Source organism: Lepidochelys kempii, chromosome 4 (assembly GCF_965140265.1).
Source record: "Lepidochelys kempii isolate rLepKem1 chromosome 4, rLepKem1.hap2, whole genome shotgun sequence".
NCBI classification, from domain to species: domain Eukaryota; kingdom Metazoa; phylum Chordata; order Testudines; family Cheloniidae; genus Lepidochelys; species Lepidochelys kempii.
Genome location: NC_133259.1, coordinates 129,014,101 through 129,038,096, shown reverse-complemented (window position 1 = coordinate 129,038,096; position 23,996 = coordinate 129,014,101).

The window sequence follows — 23,996 nt, the reverse complement described above, 5'->3', positions numbered from 1 at the left end:
AATCCAATCAGCTCTAAAACGCTGAAGAATTTAGCAGCAAAGTCCAGTGGACAGGGCAATGGACTGGAAGTCAGGAGACATAGGACAAAATCCTGGCCCTATTAAAGCTAGTGGCAGATATCCCTTTGACTTCAGTGGGGCCAAGATTTCACCCTGGTTTCTATTCTCAGCTTTGCCACTGACCTACTGTGGGACTTGGGAAAGTCACTTTACTTCTCTGTGTCTCTGTTTCCCCTCTCATTTTTTGTCTGTCTTGTCTATTTAGATTGCAAGCTTTTAGGGTCTTGGACTGTCTATTACTCTGGGTTTGTACAGCACCTTGCACAATGAGGCTCACTATCTCAGCTGGGGCCCAATGGTCACTGACATAATACAAATCATCATACTACCACAGGTTTCAGAGTAGCAGCCGTGTTAGTCTGTATTCACAAAAAGAAAAGGAGTACTTGTGGCACCTTAGAGACGAACCAATTTATTTGAGCATAAGCTTCCGTGAGCTACAGTTCACTCCATACTACCACAGAAAATGTTGCAAATTTCTTAATATGCTGATGCAGCTTTTTAAGTTATTATTTTTTTAATAAAGTAAGCACTAAGAAGGGAATGGTCATCAAACACAGTTCCACAACCTGTCATGGCTTCTGCTGGAATCAAATTAACAGGAAGGGAAACAGGACATGGAACATATAGTACTGATCTAATGTAAGATTTTGCTCTGGTGGTCATTCTTCACCTGACTGTTGTGAAAAACAAGATTTTTTTTTAGTTAGTTTTCCCCCCCACGGGATCCTGACAAATCAAACTGGGTATTTGTTCTGTAGCACCAGATTGTGGAGATTATGCATCAGAAAGAAATACCTGTAAAAGGATTATGGCATTATAGCAAAATAATTGGCACACTTCATCTCTTTGCATATCATAGCTCATTAAAATTGGTCTAAGGAACATCTAGATTAATTAGGAGTGGGTGAAATGCTTATTCCTTCAGCACAACATTCTTATCAAATCAAAAGGTCTTTCCAGTTGAATGAGGCAGAACTAGATGGGTTTTTTTCTGTATTGACCTTTATCTTATAAATAGAAATATGCTGGAAAATAAGTGTGCTGTCCATGGCTAATTGACAACACCAACGTTATCGCTCATGGATTCAAGGATGGTTTTTCCTCTCTTCTGAATGATGTCTATTATCTGATCTTTTTAATTTGAACAGAATCTGATGACTTTTGACCTGATACAGCAGGAGCTGATTTATTGCAGTGCTGCTGCCTGCAGATTCTCATCGGTTCCTTGCCAGCACACTAGTTGGTGTCAAAGGTTTGCTACTTACAGTAATTGCTGGCAATGGGGTTCTATTGACTATCAGGATGGCTTTGTAATAACCTAATACATCTCAGATTATCAGACTTTCCAGAAAGTGACAAATAAAGTCTGACTCCCCGCTGCCTCAGTAGTTCTGAACTGACAGAGGAATGGCAATGTCTTTTCAAGAGTCATTGAGTGAACAGGGAAGTTGTTTTGAGCTTCACCTACCTATGTGCTTAATTCCCAACTGTTACCCTCTTTGCCCTCAATTGCAATTCTCCAGCACACATTAAACCAGGAACATGTAAAAAACAGCCTCTCAATGTGTCTACAGCCTGTTTAAGTAATTTTAAACCTAACAGATGCTTTATAGGCTCAGGTTTGCAGCACTGGGGCTTCACTGACCTCTTGGACTCAGCAGGAGGCTCAAAGAAGGACAGAGGCTGCAGACAATTAAAATCCTTTTTTTATCAGACACTGAGCCCCAGGTAACTCTAGTTCTTAAATGAGCCTTCTGTCACGGTTAACTCAGTACAGGTCAAATTGCAATCAGTAATGCCAAAAAGCCTTCAGAGCTGGCAAACTGTGGCCTGTTGCCAATGGCTATTTCCTTCAAGATTGCAAAATAGGAACAGATACCCTTAAACCTTTCTGTGACCTCAGGACTTGGTGAGATGCATGATTTTGACAAATCCAGAGAGATAGCCATGTCCCTTTCCTACCCACATGGCTAGTGCTGGTCTCTTTCCAAGGCCCATAGGGTAATGCTGTGAGCATGAGAGTTTCTTTGAGTCGTATCTTTTTGGTCATTCCACTGGACTTACATGAATCCACCTTGTGTCTTAGTCCCTGTCCTATTCCAAGCCACTAGCCAGACATTCAGACTCACTCCTGGAAGTTTGTGATGCTTAGGTATCTCTTGTGCACCCATTTTGATATGTCTACCTGGATATCCTCACCAAACCCCCATGAGGTAGAGAAGTGCTATTATCCCCATTTTATATGTAGCGAACTGAGGTACTTAGAGAGCTGGCTTCAAATGATATGGAAAGCCCGTGGTGGACCTGGGAATTACACCCAGGTCTCTAAGTCCCAGGCTAGTGCTGTAACCAGACCATCCTTCCTTTCGTCATGTATGGACTGTGGGACTGCAATACAATGACCATAGGTAATCAGACCTTATACTTCAGAGCATTTCTGTTTCATTGCATAGAGTTCCCAGGTTAGAGGGGCCACTCGTGAGGCTAAACTCAATGACATTGCACAGATATCGTTTAGGGCAGAACATAATCTGCCCGACTGTGTACACCATTGACAATAAGAAAAAACAAACACGAGAGAAACCAGCTTGACCCTCAGATGTGAAGGTTATTCCCTGGGCAGATAGAAAAAGTAACCTTTTTCCTGGAAATTCAGCCCTTTTGTTTTGGTGTCATTGCAAAACAATCCCTCAATGTCCTAGTTAAGAGCCACTTTTCAGAGCAGACCCCCATGTTAACAATTCTTTAGGGATGAGGGGGAGGGTAGAACATACCTACTTTGTCTTCTTTTAAATTTTACACTTAAATCCCTTCTTAGAGTGATGGGATGTAAGAACTCAGAGATGTGGGGGTAAATGGTAAAGTTCATGCTGATCATTGATGGAAATGACTGGAGCACATAGGATAGCAGTTCTGGCAGTGAAGTTAGCAACTGGACCAGCCCAGAAGAAATACCCATGTTAATTTCTTTTCTTGTTTTATTCCATTTCTTTTTACATGACTCTGTACAGATCATGCTTCCTTTCCATCTTTTTTTTCATACGATGCATTTCAGAGGTGAACAAGATGAACTGAACAGTTATTTCCCCTACCTAAATATTTAAAAACCCATTGAAAAGATCCAATCTCAGGTTTAAGGGCCTGATGATCCTGTTCTTTACACCAAACTTACTCCAGTGTTACTCCATTGGGCCTGGTTCATTTCTCCCTGTCTTTGTTTTTACACCATTGTCTTCAATGGTGTTACTGCAGATTTACACTGGTATATCTGAGATCAGAATCTGGATCATTACATTTATTCTTGATTTAGACCAATGTAAGTGAGAATCAGGATGCTAGAGTTCAATATGAACCTAAATACTATTATAGATGGGGCTGAGCTGCAATATTTAGATATGGGTCCTGAGGCAAATGTCCTCAGTTTGTTGGTGTCCAGGCACTGGGATTTGACTTGGACCATTGTGAAATTAGCAGGGCAGCTGAAATTTCTGGGTCCCCAAAGTTCAAAGCCATTCAGATCCAGAGTTTTGGTTTGTGCCTCTCTTTGAAGCTATGGTCTAAGTACATCTTCAGAAGTCAGGATTCCTATCTAAAACATCTCTGAACCTCTCGAGGTTGCAGACTTGGGGTCTGATTCTGCAGCTGTTACCTGGTGTAGTACTTAATACCACAGTATTAAGTTTATGGAAGGGATTATATGACAGGGTTCCCAGCAATAGCAGAGACCGGACTGATTAACCCAGGAGGTCCCTGCCAGTTCTATGTCCCTATGAGTAGAGCTTGAGCCTATTCAAGATAGTAATGATTGTGCTAGGTGGCAAATGCTCGTATTGATCTGGCCCTTGGTGTGAAACTTTGGGGGAAAATTTACTTTCTTGCCATTTTGTTGGAGCCTCGTAGCTTTTGCTTCCTCATCAATGGCAGATGTCATGAAGAGCCTCTTCCTGAGTACTGGAGCACTGCTGCTCCCAGTTCTGGCCACAAGCTGAAATGCAGATTTGCATAGCAGTGAAAGCTAAGGGAAGAAGTTAACTGAACTCTACTTCTTGGGCAAAGGTTTGTGTGTCACATTTGATTTTAACTTAAATGGTTCCCTCATCCCTTTTATTAGCATCTAATTGGATTATCATATAATTTTCTGGAAAATGTGCCCTCCCACACTGCATTAATATGCACCAAGTATGTAATTCCACCTGTGTAAGAAGTGAAGGAGAGATTGAGGCCTTCCTGAGGTCTCACAGTCATTGTCCAGTGCCGTGGTGTAGTTATAGTCTTTCAGCCGTGGCAGGCACCAGGAGGTGAATCAGCTGGAACCGTCCAAGGTACAGACCATGTGCGATTTCAGAAAAAGCTTCCAATATCAAACACCGATCGGTACACCTACCATTGTGAATATCTTCGGAGCTGTCATTCCAGCAGCATTATTTCTAACACGTATATAACAGTGCTCCTGGAAGGTGCAGGATTGACATCCCTAGCTGCGGGGGAACTCAGTCTCAATGCCTGGCTTTAGCACCACAATTCATATCCCCACTTAGTTGACTCTCTTCCAAGCTGAAAAGTGCCAGTCTTTTTAATCTTTCCTCACACAGAAGATGTTCCATAGCCCTAATCATTAGTATTGCTCTTTTCTGAACCTTTTCCCATTCCAAAATACCCATTTCCTCATCTGCATGCAATATTCAAGATGTGGGTGTACCATGGATCTATATAGAGACATTATGATATTTTCTGTCCTATTTTCCTAAGTGTTCCTAACATTCTGTTTGCTTTTTTGACTGCTGCTGCACATTGAGTGGATGTTTTCAGAGAACTATCCATAAAGATTCCAAGATCTTTCTTGAGTGGTAACAGTTAATTTAGACCACATCATTTTGTATGTCTTTCTAGTTGGGATTGTATTTTCCAGTGTGCATTATTTTGCATATATCAACATTGAATTTTATCAGTCATTTTGTTGCCCAGTCTCCCAGCTTTTGAGATCCCTTTCTGAGAGCTTACCGGGGTGTCGATCCATGGCAATCGATCCACCTGGGGTCAATTTAGTGGGTCTAGTGAAGACCCGCTAAATCGTCTGCCGATCACTCTCCCATCGACTCCTGTACTCCACCAGAACGAGAAGCATAAGGTATGTCAATGGGAGAGTTTCTCTCATTGACCCAACATGGTGTAAACATCACAAAAGGTCGACTTAAACTACATCGACTCCAGCTACGTTATTCACATAGCTGGAGTTGCATAACTTAGGTCGATTGAGCCCCATAGTGTAGACCTGCCCTAACTCTTTGCAGTCTGCTATAGACTTAACTATCTTGAGTAAAGATAAAGCACCAGAACAAACACTATTGTTCCCCATGTCCTATTTAATGTAAATAAAAAATTCTGCATTTCTGAAGTCCTAGGCATATGGTGTTACACCACTGCCTAAATCTACAATTTCAACAACTGCCTCCAAATTTCGGAATGGTTTGTACTAATGAGCTCCCAAGTGTGGACTGTTTCAATTGATTTTCAGAGGAAAAAGGAGGAGCTGCTATTATGACCGGGTTAACTCAACATCACCTGCTGCCTTCTCAGTGAAAGAAGCAGAATAGCATGTGTAACCAAAGTGTGCAGAGAACGGACACAGTCTAGTTTCTCCCCTGTGTGCGCTCTGTTAGCATGTGGCTTTCAGTCCATTGGTTTTAAAGGGTTATTCAGCGAAAAGAGCTAATGTCGCATTTGAGTGCCTTGCTGTCAAAGCAGCATTCATCTCATCCCAACTGCTTTGGGAAGAAAATTGGGAAGCAGCTGGGATCTGCTTTTGACGTGGAACTTCTCTCTGCAGTCTTTCAGGTAGGCGTGGGCAAATTGCATGGGCGAAGAGCTCCCACTTCACTGAGGCCCAGTTTTGATTCCAGACTCTTTTGACAACTCTGACTCTACTGATCTGAACTGAGTCAGTTCTTATTGACACGAGGGGTAAGCAAAACCAGAATCAGTCTCAATGAACTGGCAAAAGAAAAAGGTGGGTACTTCACAGATTCTTTCACACACATTTAAAACAGCCCGTTGTTTCGATATTTGATTCCTGACATTCAGGTGTTATTGTATCCCGAAAAGCAACTCAGTGTGGCATTGTGGGGTTCCATGAACTGTATGGAGACCAGCACCCTTAATTTATAGAAGCAACAGAGCAAGAGTTACAGCTCTGGCTGAGCTCTCCCCATTGTGGATGGTCAGCAGGCTGCTCTATTAGACCAAAACCTTGTATCTCACCTCCTTTTAATCTTACTGAGTCTGAGCGGTATCCATTCACTGGCTCTGTGTCTAGTCTTCAGGTTCACTCCTGGGATTCAGACTACAATGCTGGTATCCCTTCTTGAGATGTGGAGCCCAGCTGCCCTAGGCTTCAAGACCAGTCCTGCTGCTCCTCTTCTAAGTCTCCCCAGTAGCTCAAGCATGTCCTTCAGAGCTCCATCATTGTGGGTTCTCCGCATTATTGTTCCACCTTTCGGAGACTTTGTGGCAGTTAAAGTATGTAACAAAGACTTTGCTTAGGCACTTCTAAACCACATACATCTTACTCCTAGGCATAGAACAAGAGAACTAGAGGTCTGTGGAAAAATAACAGAAACCTGCATGCAAGACCTTACCTCAGTTTCCTCACTCCTGAGAACACTTTCAGGCTGCGTGTCCTTCAGGGATTTCCAGACCCATTTCTCCTCCTGCTCAGTTTTCTCTTCTGGTTCTGGGCTCTCATTTATATACAGAGTGTGCCCTTATTTTTAAAGCAGCTTTTTTTTACAGCCTTCCTGTTCAGTCCTTCCCTTGTTTTTTTCCCCCATTTTCTAATCATGTGTGGGCTGTGGCCTCTAACAGCATGTTTGTTATTGTTGGTTAACAAGTAATAACAGGCATTACTAAGTCAATAGTGTTTGGTCAGGAGACTATATTATCCTGGTAGGTCAGTGTTATTCAACTGCTGATAGTCCATTCAGGGGGACACACAGGTGCAAATCTCCCTCCCCTTAACACAAGAGCGATGATGCAAGGATACAGTGAAAGACATTAATAAGGGTATAAACACACAGAGAGTTCTTAAAATCAAACTGGTATGCATAAATTCATGTAGATTCCCAAACAGTCACAGCAGCAAATCACAGGTGATTGGGCTAAATTCACACGGGGGTCGGTGTAGTATATGCTAATGTGCACATTAGTGGAGGGACCTTCAGAAAGGAGGTCAGTGCTGCACAAAGCAGCCATGAGCACATTTGTGTGTGTCTGTTAGCCGACGGCCAAGGATGTTTGGTGAGGTGCCAGCTATGCCCGTTTATACCATCCGTGACTTTAACCGCTAGGACGCACTGTCCCTTCGCGGCGGGCAGCCCAGGCTAGGCTGACGGATGCCCCAAGGTCCTAACCACCCGTGACTTTAACTGCTAGAGCTCAGAGCTCCTTCGCAGCGGGCAGTCAACACTGACTGACAGGTGCCCCAATGGCAGCACTAAGAGCCTCTCCACACCCGTGACTTTAACTGCTAGAGCTCAGAGCTCCTTCGCAGCGGGCAGCCAGGATTGACTGACAGGTGCCCCAAGAGTTTGCCCCGTGGAGGCGGCACAACTCAACGCTAGGCTCTTAGTACTCTCACCTAATGGCCAGGCTTTATGGCCAAAACGGCTGAGGTTCTTTAATTGTGTTGGCTGCTTTACGGTAAACCAGAGAAAACAAGTCAGGCTTATGCACAAATGGTTACCAAAATTTATTAAGCTAGATTCTAATCATGTGGTTACAAAATTGCTAGTGCCTACTTATTTAAATGTAGAGATGTTACACACACAAACAAGTTACAAAACTGAAGCCACAATCCCAAAGAAAGAAAACAAAGTATAGAGCTCTATTTCAAAATATGTGTACACTAAAGATAGGAGATCAGGTGTGGGTGCTTCTTGCCCTCCTTGCATCTCTCGATTCCAGCGGTGCCAAGCCAGGATCGGTCACTCAATTCCGCGGAAAGACGAATAAGGGACAAGGCTTAGGGACCCTCTTAGCTGCAGAAGCCTTGGGAGGCTGTCACTTATCTGACCAGCAGATAGATAGTGAAAAGCACTCCAAAATCATGGTGCTGTAGGTCCCCTACTTATACCTCTGTACTCCTTTATTCTCTTTCTCCTTTCTTATGCCAAATTGAGGCTGGTCTGTCTGGGTGACGCCAGCTTTCGCAAGAGTAGTTTACACTTGCAAGGGAGAGAAACAATAAGTTTCGACTACTGGACATTTCTTTTATCAGGGTAAATATTTTCCCACCTAGGATGTTGGTGTGTGTGCATCACGCTGTTTAGTAGGGGCTAAGAGCCATGTCTGTCACAGGGCCTCTGCCTGCTGTGAGCCTAATCCTTGTATATGTTCCCAGAGGCACATTGTAGCAGCACACCTGTGCTTTCACAGCTTCAAAGGCTGTGCTGGAATATATGTTAAGTGCCCTGTTCCGGCTTCCTCCTGTGTTTCCAGCAATGCTGGTCTGGGGGGGGGGGGGGGGGGCTGGCTGGCTACAGTGTCCCACCCCCACACACACCCACCTGGGAATGGGAGTCCATAGCTATCACACCTACAAAAGGGAGTGATGCTGGCTTGAAAGGGGACATTGGCCATGGAATTCACTGCTGTGCATAATTTACTCCCTGTGCCTATGTAATATACATTGATATTAGGGCTGATCACTTTTCATAGAATATCAGGGTTGGAAGGGATCTCAGGAGGTCATCTAGTCCAACCCCCTGCTCAAAACAAGACCAATCCCCAATTTTTGCCCCAGATCCCAAATGGTTCCTTCAAGGATTGAACTCACAATCCTGGGTTTAGCAGGCCAATTCTCAGACCACTGAGCTATCCCTACCCCATCTAACTTTTGTTAGATTTTCTCTCAAAAAAATCTAAGCCAAACAAGCAGCAAAAACACTTCCCCCCTTCCTCCCTCCCCCCTAAAAAACAGTGGCCTTTTGCATAAAGTTTTTGTTTTTCACATTTTCTGGGTTTTGCTTTCTCTTTTTTTTTTTTCCGCCTTCACTTTTTTCCCCTCTCCCTTCATTTTTCCATTCTAACTTTTCCAACTCCTCAACATTGAAACAGTTACAGAACAGTAAAAAGAAACACAAAACTCAGTAAATCTGCTGCTCTCGTTTTTTCAAAAGCTGGAGATGTTTTGAAAAGTGAAACAGGGTCAGAAATTAAAAAGTGAGAGAGGAGAAAAAACAGAAAACCTGGATGTAATTTGTTTTATTGCTCTTGCAGGAGGGAGCAGATGAAATTTTTCAAAAAAAAATTTTTTTCAGGAAATTTTTAAAACATTCATTTGACCCAGCAAAATGTTAATGTTTTTTATTTAGAAATTATTTTTGTATTGTTTTCACCAGCTCTAATTGATGGCAGAGAATTGCTTTATCTCCTCCTGGTGGCTGGACGATATAAAGAAGTTTCAGAGTAGCAGCCGTGTTAGTCTGTATCCACAAAAAGAACAGGAGTTCTTGTGGCACCTTAGTGACTAACAAATTTGAGCATAAGCTTTCGTGAGCTACAGCTCACTTCATCGGATGCATTCAGTGGAAAATACAGTGGGGAGATTTTATTTATACAGAGAACATGAAACAATGGGTGTTACCATACACACTGTAACGAGAGTGATCAGGTAAGGTGAGCTATTACCAGCAGGAGAGCGGGGGAAATCTTGTAAAGAAGTTTATAAGTCAGCCACTGCCCACTAGCAACCAAACTTTGTCCTATAGCTCAAATGGTAGAGGGTCATGGTTTAGACCTAAAGGTTCCCAGACTAAGGCCCCGATGATGACATCCCTCTAGGTCTGACATTACAGAAACATCCGGCACAATTATTTTTTGCTCACTGTTGACTTGGGTTTAACAAACCATTGGAATAAACAATGGAGATGATGGATTTTGTCAGATCAAGCCTGGATGCTTTTTTGGAAGCTATACATGAGTAAAACTAGTTATTGGGCTCAGTACACAGGTAACTGGTGGAATTCTATGACCTGTATTATACAGGAGGTCAGACTAGATGATATAGAGGTCCCGTCTGGCCTTAAAATCTATTACCCGGAGCCATAATTGAACTCAGTGACCTAGAACAGAAGGCTTCTTATTATATTACAATCCTCTCTAGTCATTCGACATTATAGCACATGCCCATGCTTTTCTTAATTAATCTACAATAATCTGCACACATCTATTTTAAACTGCCTGGTTCTGTGATTATTGAACACTAACAATCATTTGATAAATATTGCAACAATAGAAACGTCACATACATATTGTCAGTATCTTGAATTTATTTTGCAGTAGACTCAAACTGAGCTTATATGGCATTTCAACTTGTCTTGTGCTGTAGTCCTATCTGTCTGTTATGTGTGTACCCAATTAGTAATGAATATTCACTTTCATTCATAACCAAAGAGCTTCTGTTTTAAAAATGTGTCATTTCTTTTGTTGTTAATTAGGCAAAGGGCTTGTCTTTGCTACCGGGGTAAGTCGACCTAAATTATGGTACTCCAGCTATGTGAATATGTGTCAACGGAAGACGCTGTCCAGTAGACTTACCTTACTCTTCTCGGGGAGCTGGATTACCGTGGTCAACCGGAAGGCGCTCTGTTGTCGATTTAGCAGGTCTTCACTAAACCCACTAAATCGACACCCGCTCTATTGATTGCAGCAGCGTCTATCTCCCGATAGTGAAGACAAGCCCAAAGTCTTGACCAATAAGCCAGCTCAGATAGATACTGGCTGCATCTCAGAATTAGTCAGCCACTGTCTCCAGAAAACCCATCACTCTTTTTTTGTCATTGGTTCTTTATTCGCAAAAAGAAAAGGAGGACTCGTGGCACCTTAGAGACTATTATTAGTAGTAGTAGTAGCTCACGAAAGCTCATGCTCTAATAAATTTGTTAGTCTCTAAGGTGCCACACGTACTCCTGTTCTTTTTGCGAATACAGACTAACACGGCTGCTACTCTGAAACCTGGTTCTTTATTGTCATTGGTTCTTTATTAGTAACAAACTCTTTATCAGAATTGCCTTCTGATGAACTTCTTCCAACAAACAACTTTGGCTGCCATAGAAATGCCTTCTAATATCTTCATTCTCATCTCATCTACATTCCTTTCTCCCTGACGTTTCGGGATTTCTGATACAAATGAGGGTGGATTGGAGTGGTCTCTTGTGCGTTTTTCTCCTGAAACATCTTCTCTCAACTACATAGATTCAGTATGTGCACAGAAATTAAATACTTACTGTGACAGGTTGTCCCCTTTTTAAGGTGCCACCTGATGGACTGCGATACCACTAAGCCCACCTGTTCCACCAGACTGGGCCCCCTTTACCCTGTCTTGCTGAACCAGGCTCTTAAGCCTTCTCTAGCATACACACTGGTAGGGCCACACCCAGCTGCAGAAAGACACAGACACTGAGATTAGCTCTGGGAAGACTCAGTTTAAGGGACTTGCCCCAGCACTCAGGTGATCACCTTCCTTGGAGTGCAGACCGAAACATATATTTGTCTTGCACTGCACAGAAAGATCTGCACAGCACAAGCTCATAAAAATTTACCCTCTCCCTCAATGTGAAGATTGATATGCACAGCTTCTTTCCCCCTGCAAATATGGATTGCAAAAACTGGGTTATGTTAGAAACAAGAAATAAGTTTATTAACTACAAAAGGTGAATTTTAAGTGATTATAAGGAATAGCAAACAGAACAAAGCAGAATACTGAGCAAATAAAACAAAATATGCAAGTTAAGCTTAATACACTCAAGAAACAGGTTACAAAATGGAATTTCTTACCCTAAATGTTATTTGAGGCAGGTTGCAGAGTTTCTGTAGCTTAGAGTTCCAGTTAATTCTCTTTACAGACTGGAATCCCATCTCAGTTTGGACTCACCCCTGACTTTCACCTCAGGTACTTTCAGCAGTCTTTCTTCTTGGGTAGGCAATGGAGGAGAGCCAAGATTAAAATCCTCCCCAGCCTTAAAGTGGATTTACCTAAGGCGGGAAGCCTTTGTTTGATCCCCATCCCCCCACAGAGGAAAAGCACCAGCAGTGTCCAAGGTGGTATTTTGTATCAGGTGACAGGACCACCTGACCTGATAGTGTCACAGCTATGTCCCAGGACACCTCTCAGGAGGAGAGAGATTAGTATCTTCTAAGTCTTATTGTTTCTTCCTAATGGCCCATCGAGGCTGATGGCCTGTTGTCTGGTGGGTGTTGCAAATAAACACAGAGTTGTAATTGTTACGTAGTCAATATTCCTAACTTTTGATACAGCAATGATACATGCATACCAATTGGGCAGTCACATTCAGTAAATCATAACCTTTCCAATGATACCTTACACGAGCCATCTTGCATAAAATATATCTTAGTTATGCCATACGCATATCATAACCATATTTCTATGAAGAATTTGGGGTGTAACATCACACTTACATTCAGATATTTAGGGTCTGATCCAAAGCCCACTAAATTCAATGGAAAGTCTCTCATTAATGTCAATGGACTTTAATGCAGCTCCTTAATTGACAAAGAAGGTTGCAATCTCCAGGCATGTTTTTGGTTTGGCTCTGAAGTATGTAATGGGACATAATCTACACTATTATTATCTTCAGTGGAGATATGCCAATGCATATCAGCTGAGGATCTGGCCCTTTTTATTTATCTGCTAACATCCATCCGTAACTACTGTGCACCACACATATTCCTTCACCACAGTCAGGCATTGAGGAAAACTCTGGTGTGGTTATTGGAATTATATGGGAGTGTTGCATGAGTAAAGGACTGCGAAATTTGGCCCCGGTGCCAAGCAGCAACGTAAAGAAGAGTGAGTATTATGGGACTTTTGCAACATTAACACAGCTGTCACAAAAAGTTTCCAAAGGAGGGTTTCATCCAAAGCAATTGCTGCTGTGCCCTCCCTCTTTAGGAATAAGCAATCAACACGCATTTCAGTTTGTTAAAATCACTTTTGAAATTGAAATGTTATAAACATGCATAATATGTTACACCCATAATTACAGAGGTTTACAACTGCAAAAGAGCGCTTATGAATTAAGGAGCTGGAAAACCTCTGCTTCCAATTTGCATGCCATTCATAAATCCAAACCTGCTCATCTGATTTATTGGTTTCACAGCCCTGGGGTTTGGATGAACCCTAAGGAAACCAAGCAAAACTTCACTTGAATCTGGTGAACCTCAGGAGGGCTGCAGCTCACCAGAACTCATGAGGCCTTATATGGGTGTATGAGGAAGGAGGCCATTAGCCCCACATGTGGTCCAAATAAAGGTTTGTACTGTTATTTGCGGATACATGTACAGTCACTTTAAAGCTGTAGCAGGAATCCAAGGTGCGGCAGGATTATTATGAAAGAAAGCAACATTTTCTGTCATGCCTCACAATTAATTATTTTTATTCCTTTACATTACCATACTGCCTAGCAGCCCTAGTCATGGACCAGGACCTCATTGTGCAGCTGTACAAACAGAACAAGACAGCCCATGCCCCAAAGAGCTTTTAATCTAAGTATAAGACAAGCAACAGATGGAAACTGACAGAGAGGGGAGTAAAAGGAAACAGAGAGACATTGTGCCAGGCATTGACTCAGTTTGAACCAGGGGAAAGTTCACCCACCACAAGACTTCCCCTTTGATAAATCCATGCAGAAGAAGAAGGCTTCACCAGAATAAACATGACATTATTATGACAGCTTTGAGCCTTTAATTCTAAAGCGAATATACAGAAGGATTCAGAGGCCTGAAGAAAGTGCAAGAAGCCTTTTATAAAGGTCCTGTATGAATAAGCAGAGCATGGGGACTTTGGTATCCATAAATAAGACATGTAAGACTGCATAAAAGTGGGTATTTTAAAGAACAAATGTTCAGGAAAATACAGTTACAAATAAAATCTGAGGTAAAGCTGGAATAGGTCTAAAAGATGTGCTTTAGGAATTCTGGAGGGAAAGGTTTCAGAGTAACAGCCGTGTTAGTCTGTATTCGCAAAAAGAAAAGGAGTACTTGTGGCACCTTAGAGACTAACCAATTTATTAGAGCATAAGCTTTCGTGAGCTACAGCTCACTTCATCAGATGCATATCGTGGAAACTGCAGCAGACTTTATATATACACAGAGAATATGAACCAATACCTCCTCCCACCCCACTGTCCTGCTGGTAATAGCTTATCTAAAGTGATCATCAGGTGGGCCATTTCCAGCACAAATCCAGGTTTTCTCACCCTCCACCCCCCCACACAAATTCACTCTCCTGCTGGTGATAGCCCATCCAAAGTGACAACTCTTTACACAATGTGCATGACAATCAAGTTGGGCTATTTCCTGCACAAATCCAGGTTTTCTCACATCCCCCCACCCCCATACACACACAAACTCACTCTCCTGCTGGTAATAGCTCATCCAAACTGACCACTCTTCAAGTTTAAATCCAAGTTAAACCAGAACATCTGGGGGGGGGGGGTAGGAAAAAACAAGAGGAAACAGGCTACCTTGCATAATGACTTAGCCACTCCAAGTCTCTATTTAAGCCTAAATTAATAGTATCCAATTTGCAAATGAATTCCAATTCAGCAGTTTCTCGCTGGAGTCTGGATTTGAAGTTTTTTTGTTTTAAGATAGCGACCTTCATGTCTGTGATTGCGTGACCAGAGAGATTGAAGTGTTCTCCGACTGGTTTATGAATGTTATAATTCTTGACATCTGATTTGTGTCCATTTATTCTTTTACGTAGAGACTGTCCAGTTTGACCAATGTACATGGCAGAGGGGCATTGCTGGCACATGATGGCATATATCACATTGGTGGATGTGCAGGTGAACGAGCCTCTGATAGTGTGGCTGATGTGATTAGGCCCTGTGATGGTGTCCCCTGAATAGATATGTGGGCACAATTGGCAATGGGCTTTGTTGCAAGGATAAGTTCCTGGGTTAGTGGTTCTGTTGTGTGGTATGTGGTTGTTGGTGAGTATTTGCTTCAGGTTGCGGGGCTGTCTGTAGGCAAGGACTGGCCTGTCTCCCAAGATTTGTGAGAGTGTTGGGTCATCCTTTAGGATAGGTTGTAGATCCTTAATAATGCGTTGGAGGGGTTTTAGTTGGGGGCTGAAGGTGACGGCTAGTGGCGTTCTGTTATTTTCTTTGTTAGGCCTGTCCTGTAGTAGGTAACTTCTGGGAACTCTTCTGGCTCTATCAATCTGTTTCTTTACTTCTGCAGGTGGGTATTGTAGTTGTAAGAAAGCTTGACAGAGATCTTGTAGGTGTTTGTCTCTGTCTGAGGGGTTGGAGCAAATGTGGTTGTATCGCAGAGCTTGGCTGTAGACGATGGATCGTGTGGTGTGGTCAGCTGAAAGCTGGAGGCATGCAGGTAGGAATAGCGGTCAGTAGGTTTCCGGTATAGGGTGGTGTTTATGTGACCATTGTTTATTAGCACTGTAGTGTCCAGGAAGTGGATCTCTTGTGTGGACTGGACCAGGCTGAGGTTGATGGTGGGATGGAAATTGTTGAAATCATGGTGGAATTCCTCAAGGGCTTCTTTTCCATGGGTCCAGATGATGAAGATGTCATCAATATAGCGCAAGTAGAGTAGGGGCGTTAGGGGAGCAGAGCTGAGGAAGCGTTGTTCTAAGTTAGCCATAAAAATGTTGGCATACTGTGGGGCCATGTGGGTACCCATAGCAGTGCCGCTGATCTGAAGGTATACATTGTCCCCAAATGTGAAGTAGTTATGGGTAAGGACAAAGTCACAAAGTTCAGCCACCAGGTTATCCGTGACATTATCGGGGATAGTGTTCTTGATGGCTTGTAGTCCATCTTTGTGTGGAATGTTGGTGTAGGGGGCTTCTACATCCATAGTGGCCAGGATGGTGTTATCAGGAAGATCACCGATGGATTGAAGTTTCCTCAGGAAGTCAGTGGTGTCTCGAAGGTAGCTGGGAGTGTTGTAGCGTAGGGCCTGAGGAGGGAGTCTACATAGCCAGAGAATCCTGCTGTCAGGGTGCCAATGCCTGAGATGATGGGGCGCCCAGGATTTCCAGGTTTATGGATCTTGGGTAGTAGATAGAATATCCCAGGTCGGGGTTCCAGGGGTGTGTCTGTGCGGATTTGATCTTGTGCTTTTTCAGGAAGTTTCTTGAGCAAATGCTGTAGTTGCTTTTGGTAACTTTCAGTGGGATCAGAGGGTAATGGCTTGTAGAAACTCGTGTTGGAGAGCTGCCGAGCAGCCTCTTGTTCATATTCCGACCTATTCATGATGACAACAGCACCTCCTTTGTCAGCCTTTTTGATTATGATGTCAGAGTTGTTTCTGAGGCTGTGGATGGCATTGCGTTCCGCATGGCTGAGGTTATGGGGCAAGTGATGCTGCTTTTCCACAATTTCAGCCCGTACACGTCGGCGGAAGCACTCTATGTAGAAGTCCAGTCTGCTGTTTCGACCTTCAGGAGGAGTCCACCTAGAATCCCTCTTTCTGTAGTGTTGGTAGGGAGACCTCTGTGGATTAGTATGCTGTTCAGAGGTATTTTGGAAATATTCCTTGAGTCGGAGACGTCGAAAATAGGATTCTAGGTCACCACAGAACTGTATCATGTTCGTGGGGGTGGAGGGGCAGAAGGAGAGGCCCGAGATAGAACAGCTGCTTCTGATGGGCTGAAAGTATAGTTGGATAGGTTAACAATATTGCTAGGTGGGTTGAGGGAACCATTGCTGTGGCCCCTTGTAGCATGTAGTAGTTTAGAAAGTTTAGTGTCCTTTTTCTTTTGTAGAGAAGCAAAGTGTGCGTTGTAAATGGCTTGTCTAGTTTTAGTAAAATCCAGCCACCACCAACCTCAGCCTGGTCCAGTCCACACAAGAGATCCACTTCCTGGACACTACAGTGCTAATAAACAATGGTCACATAAACACCACCCTATACCGGAAACCTACTGACCGCTATTCCTACCTGCATGCCTCCAGCTTTCACCCTGACCACACCACACGATCCATCGTCTACAGCCAAGCTCTGCGATACAACCACATTTGCTCCAACCCCTCAGACAGAGACAAACACCTACAAGATCTCTGTCAAGCTTTCTTACAACTACAATACCCACCTGCAGAAGTAAAGAAACAGATTGATAGAGCCAGAAGAGTTCCCAGAAGTTACCTACTACAGGACAGGCCTAACAAAGAAAATAACAGAACGCCACTAGCCGTCACCTTCAGCCCCCAACTAAAACCCCTCCAACGCATTATTAAGGATCTACAACCTATCCTAAAGGATGACCCAACACTCTCACAAATCTTGGGAGACAGGCCAGTCCTTGCCTACAGACAGCCCCGCAACCTGAAGCAAATACTCACCAGCAACCACATACCACACAACAGAACCACTAACCCAGGAACTTATCCTTGCAACAAAGCCCGTTGCCAATTGTGCCCACATATCTATTCAGGGGACACCATCACAGGGCCTAATAACATCAGCCACACTATCAGAGGCTCGTTCACCTGCACATCCACCAATGTGATATATGCCATCATGTGCCAGCAATGCCCCTCTGCCATGTACATTGGTCAAACTGGACAGTCTCTACGTAAAAGAATAAATGGACACAAATCAGATGTCAAGAATTATAACATTCATAAACCAGTCGGAGAACACTTCAATCTCTCTGGTCACGCAATCACAGACATGAAGGTCGCTATCTTAAAACAAAAAAACTTCAAATCCAGACTCCAGCGAGAAACTGCTGAATTGGAATTCATTTGCAGATTGGATACTATTAATTTAGGCTTAAATAGAGACTTGGAGTGGCTAAGTCATTATGCAAGGTAGCCTGTTTCCTCTTGTTTTTTCCTAACCCCCCCCCCCCAGATGTTCTGGTTTAACTTGGATTTAAACTTGAAGAGTGGTCAGTTTGGATGAGCTATTACCAGCAGGAGAGTGAGTTTGTGTGCGTATGGGGGTGGGGGGGGGGGATGTGAGAAAACCTGGATTTGTGCAGGAAATAGCCCAACTTGATTGTCATGCACATTGTGTAAAGAGTTGTCACTTTGGATGGGCTATCACCAGCAGGAGAGTGAATTTGTGTGGGGGGGTGGAGGGTGAGAAAACCTGGATTTGTGCTGGAAATGGCCCACCTGATGATCACTTTAGATAAGCTATTACCAGCAGGACAGTGGGGTGGGAGGGGGTATTGTTTCATATTCTCTGTGAATATATAAAGTCTGCTGCAGTTTCCACGATATGCATCTGATGAAGTGAGCTGTAGCTCACGAAAGCTTATGCTCTAATAAATTGGTTAGTCTCTAAGGTGCCACAAGTACTCCTTTTCTTTTTGGGGGGAAAGGGAAGATTTATGGCCTTTGAGGTTGGACCTAATGATTGCAGTGTTACTTTACAGCCCTGGAATTTGTGTACTGACACAGCAGCTTGGGCTAGATAATATTCAAATCACTTAGCAAAGCTGTGGGAGGCTGGTGCAAAAAAGAAGCAAAAGGAAAGAAAATTCCTATGAAATATCACCATAAAAAATAAAAAAAATGGCCTGTTCAGAGCATTGATTTCTCTGAGCAGAAATGTGGCAAGTGTGGAAAAGAAGAACCCAGGATAGCAGGAGTCTGCTTAGCAAGAGGAAACGTGCAGGAAATATAAGAAAAAAGGACACTTGAAGACAGCTTAGTCAAGGGTAAAAGATGCCTTTTTCCTGACAGCATTGAGGAACAGGCTGGGATTGTTAATCTCAAGATTTGCAACAGTGCTGTTTTAATTTTAAAATGATTCAGAGGTGACTGACATATAAAGAGACTTTTAAGGAGATGAACTCTAGCTCTAGGTTGGAACAGTTCAAGGGATTGTTTAATAGCTTGGGTTAATTCAAAGCCCATACTAAGAATTTGGGAATATGTATTTTGAGTCAATGTGTGTTGACTCCATTCTGTTTAATGAGACTGCCATAAATAATCTAAAACGGAATCACAGCTTCTGAGATGGGCCATGTGAAATTGAGATAGACAAGAGTTGGGAGAGGGTTCTGTGAAAATGGCCTGCTTGAAAGAGAACCAGTGAAGACCCTAATGGAAAGAGAAGGGAATACCCTATGTGTTCAGCCCAGGCCAGAGGGTGCAGCGTCATTGCTTGAAGGGAAGGAAGAACTGGATTAGATGGAGAATGGTGAATTTGAGGACAACTCCACCAACTGGCCCCATGGTGCCTGTTATGGAAAGAAATGGGAACAATGAAGAAGTAAGGAGGGGAAATTATATTCTTCCCATCATGGAAGACATAATCAGAAGTTAACTGGTACCAAAATATGCTCCTCCCTCATGGATTTGTGCTCCAGCCTGACTGTGCCACGCTGAGAACTCCTATAATGCCATTGGGAAGATATTTGTTTTGTTCCCTCCCATTTGGCATCACATGCACCCCAGAAATCTTTCCAAAGGAAGAGACTGAGTGAGATGCTCCTAGAGGGAGTGAGGGTTTCAGTTTATGTGAAGAATGAGGTTTTAACCTCCCATTATGTTTTGCCTGTTTCTGAAGGCAAGGGAGGCTGCTGGCCTAAAATCAAATAAGGAAGATGGGGGGTGCGAATAGGAAGGAGGAGGCAAGGGTGGATAGTTCTAAAATCAAAGCTTAGTGCTGAATGCCACCACTTCACAATGTACACAAACCCATGTGGGTCCTCAGTACAAGATTTTGGAGTAAATTCTAGAATCACAGAATCATAGAACTGGAAGGGACCTTGAGAGGTCATCTAGCCCAGTCCCCTGCACTCAAGACAGGACTAAGTATTATCTAGACCATCCCTGATGGGTGTTTGTCCAACCTGCTCTTAAAAATCCCCATTAATGGAGATCCCACAACCTCTCTAGGCAATTTATTTCAGTACTTAAGCACTCTGACAGTTAGGAAGTTTTTCCTAATGTCCAACCTAAACTGCCCTTGCTGCATTTTAAGCCCATTGCTTCTTGTCCTATCCTCAAAGGCTAAGAAGAAAAAATTCTCTCCCTCCTCCTTGTAACAACCTTTTATGTACTTGAAAACTGTTTTCATGTCCCTTCTCAGTCTTCTCTTCCAGACTAAACAAACACAATTTTTTCAATCTTCCCTCATAGGTCACGTTTTCTAGACCTTTAATCAATTTTGTTGCTCTTCTCTGGACTTTCCCCAATTTCATAGAATCATATCATATTAGGGTTGGAAGAGACCTCAGGAGGTCATCTAGTCCAATCCCTTGCTCAAAGCAGGACCAACACCAACTAAATCATCCCAGCCAAGGCTATGTCAAGCCGGGCCTTAAAAACCTCTAAGGATAAAGATTCCACCACCTCCCTAGGTAACCCATTCCAGTGCTTCACCACCCTCCTAGTGAAATAGTATTTCCTAATATCCAACCTAGACCTCCCCCACTGCAACTTGAGACCATTGCTTCTTGTTCCGTCATCTGCCACCACTGAGAACAGCCTAGCTCCATCCTCTTTGGAACCCCACTTCAGGTAGTTGAAGGCTGCTATCAAATCCCCCCTCACTCTTCTCTTCTGCAGGCTAAATAACTCCAGTTCCCTCAGCCTCTCCTTGTAAGTCATGTGCCCCAACCCCGTAATCATTTTCATTGCCCTTCGCTGGACTCTCTCCAATTTGTGCACATCTCTTCTGTAGTGCGGGGGTGGGGACCAAAACTGGATGCAGTACTTCAAGTGTGACCTCACCAGTGTTGAATAGAGGGGAATAATCACATCTTTCCTGAAATGTGGCACCCAGAACTGGACACAATACTCCAGTTGAGGCCTAATCAGCGCAGAGTAGAGTGGAAGAATTACTTCTCGTGTCTTGCTTACAATACTCCTGCTGATACATCCCAGAATGATGGTTGCTTTTTTTGCAACAGTGTTACACTGTTGACTTATATCTAGTTTGTGATCCACTATGACCACCAGATCCCTTTCCGCAACACTCCTTCCTAGGCAGTCATTTCCCATTTTGTATGTGTACAACTGATTGTTCCTTCTAAGTGGAGTATTTTGCATTTATCCTTATTGAATTTCATCCTATTTACTTCAAACCATTTCTCCAGTTTGTCCAGGTCATTTTGAATTTTAATCCTATCCTCCAAAGCACTTGCAACCCCTCCCAGCTTGGTATCATCTACAAACTTTATAAGTGTACTCTCTATGCCATTACCTATATCATTGATGAAGATATTGAACAGAACCGGACCCAGAACTGACCCCTGAGGGACCCCACTCGTTATGCCCTTCCAGCATGACTGTGAAGCACTGATAACTACTCTCTGAGAACGATTTTCCAATCAGTTATGCACCCGCCTTATAGTAGCTCCATCTAGGTTGTATTTCCCTAGTTTGTTTATGAGAAGGTCATGGGAGACAGGATCAAAAGCCTTACTAAAGTCACATCTACTACATCATGGCTAACCCCACTTCCAAAGACCACATTGCTCATGAACCTCTTAAAACAGATTGTGTGGAGCTGAGGTAAAGCACAGACGTGCAATTCTGAGGATCTAAAATAATCTATTGCCCACAGCCCTAGGACTGGCATTTTATGCTGTCTCCAAGCCTTACACCATTTCAGCAAATGCCAGTGGAAAACTAGGCTCTCTAAAATTACACTGTGGTCTGAGAGGAGAGTCAGGCCTTATAAAATGAGGAGTGTAAACAACTTGATAACTTTGATTAATGTTAACGGGTGTAATGAGAATGTTTCCAGCATCTTCCACTGAGACAGTACATGTGCCCTTTCCCAGTTGCATCAGACACACAGCTGTACTCTTTTTAGTTTTATTTTTGAATACATTATTTCTTCAAAATAGTCCTGATCCAAAGCTCATTGAAATCCATGGACATTTTCCCATTAACTTCAGTGGGCATTGGATCAGACCCTACAAGGGGAAAATGCACACTAGCGAGATCACTCAGTTACTGATACATTCTTCGGACAGACACTGGACCTGCACATCAGTATATATATTAGAAGTGTAAAGATGTCCTTAACATACAGCCAACCCATAAAAACGCAGATAACTGAGAAGCTGCAGCAGACCCCATAAAGCCACTGTATTTTAAGTCCAGACTTGGTATTGCCTTTCTGTCAATAATCTCTCTGTCTCTGGCCATTTTATATTTCAAAATGACAGCTACTTCCCCCCATTCCTCTCTTCTTTCAGGAGAAAGAATACATTTGTACTGTAATAGGTTTCCCAACACGTAATGAGACCAAGAATAAAATGAACACTGAAGATTGTTTCATTCCCCTGGCATTGTTACTTGAATGTTCACAACGTTATTAATGTCAGAATATCCAGGAGCACAATACCAACAGTTTATCTGCCATCAGATTTTTCTTCTTGTTGGAGTCATTTAAAAGTGCACTGGTCATATTCTCAGCTGGTGTAAATATCCTCAGCTGCTGTGTTTCCTTCACTGCACTGTGGGCTGCCTGGCCAAACCGTTTTTTTTCTGTCTCAGAGGTTTACAAAGCTAAGATAATTAGAAGTCCCCATATCTACAGTATCTCAGCACCTCACCGTCTTCAACGTATTTAGCCTCACAACACCCTGTGCTGTTGGGAAGCAGTATTATCCCTGTTTTACAGATGGGCAACTGAGACAGAAGCCAAGGTCCCCAAAGGTATTTAGCTTCCTAACTTCCATTGAAAGCACGAGGCTGGGGTTTAGGCCCCTGAGTCCAGTTTTAGGCTCCACTGTAATCCACAAAACTCCCACCAACATTTGCAGGTACCTAAACTCACTTGGAGCCTAAATTTTCACGGTAAAAGCTCCTTAAGCATCTACATTCCTGTCTCTGAGCACATGCACAGCTGCCCCACTCTAGGCAGACCCAACACCTGTCTCCCACCTAAGCCCCAGAGCAATTCACAAACCAGGGGAAGATAGACATTCAGCCACCTAAATTGCATGCAGGGCCCTATCAGTGAGCAGCCTCTGGCCATTTTGTGTGAAGGGAGGCAGGCACCTAGCTCATTCCAGCCATGTCCCGGGGGCAGGAAAGTTCTATTCAAATCCTTTCTCCCCCTCTGGCAGAGAGGGAGGAATTGAACCCTGGTTGCCCACATCCCAAATGAGTGCTCTAACCACTGGAATAAAAGCTATAAGGTGGGCAGCTCCATCTCCTACTGGAGTTTGAATGGGCCCTGCTCTGGTAGGCACGCTCAGAGACCGCCTACTGGATTGGACCCTGTAACCAAGTTAGGAAGCCGAACACGCATCTTCCCTGGTTCATTAATCGCTCTTGGGCTTAGCTGGGAGATAGCTGTCTCAATGCCTAGAGAGGAGCAGCAACATGCATGTAGCAGGGTCTAAAACTTAGGCAGCTAGAGAATTTTTACACTGGAAAGTAAGGTGCCGAGTGGGTTTAGGTGCCCACAGGTTAGGTGGCAGCCAAACAGGGGTTTTATGGATCACAGAGATGCTGTGCACAGGGGCTTGGGCACCTAATTCTGGAGTTGAGGCCCCTAAATTACTACGTGGCTAGCAACAAAGGAGCTTTCAAGCTAATTTAGAGTGAAACACACAACGAGAGTCACAGCATATTATGGTGGGTGCACAGGACAAGAAATAGAATAACAGGAGTCAATGATAAACACAGGGAAGCTTAATAGGATACTGATATTTTAATCAGAGTAGAATAATGGATTTACCACTGGCATACCCCCTTCTGGTAGCACATGGCATAGCAGGCTCTCCTTCTCTGGCACCCTCTGCCCAGAGACACTCCAGTCTTGTGTCAGGTTTCAGAGTAACAGCCGTGTTAGTCTGTATTCGCAAAAAGAAAAGGAGTCTAAGGTGCCACAAGTACTCCTTTCCAGTCTTGTGGTGGTCTGCTTCTTCTTAGGACTCAGCCCTCCAACCAGCCGAGTTTAAAGTCTCG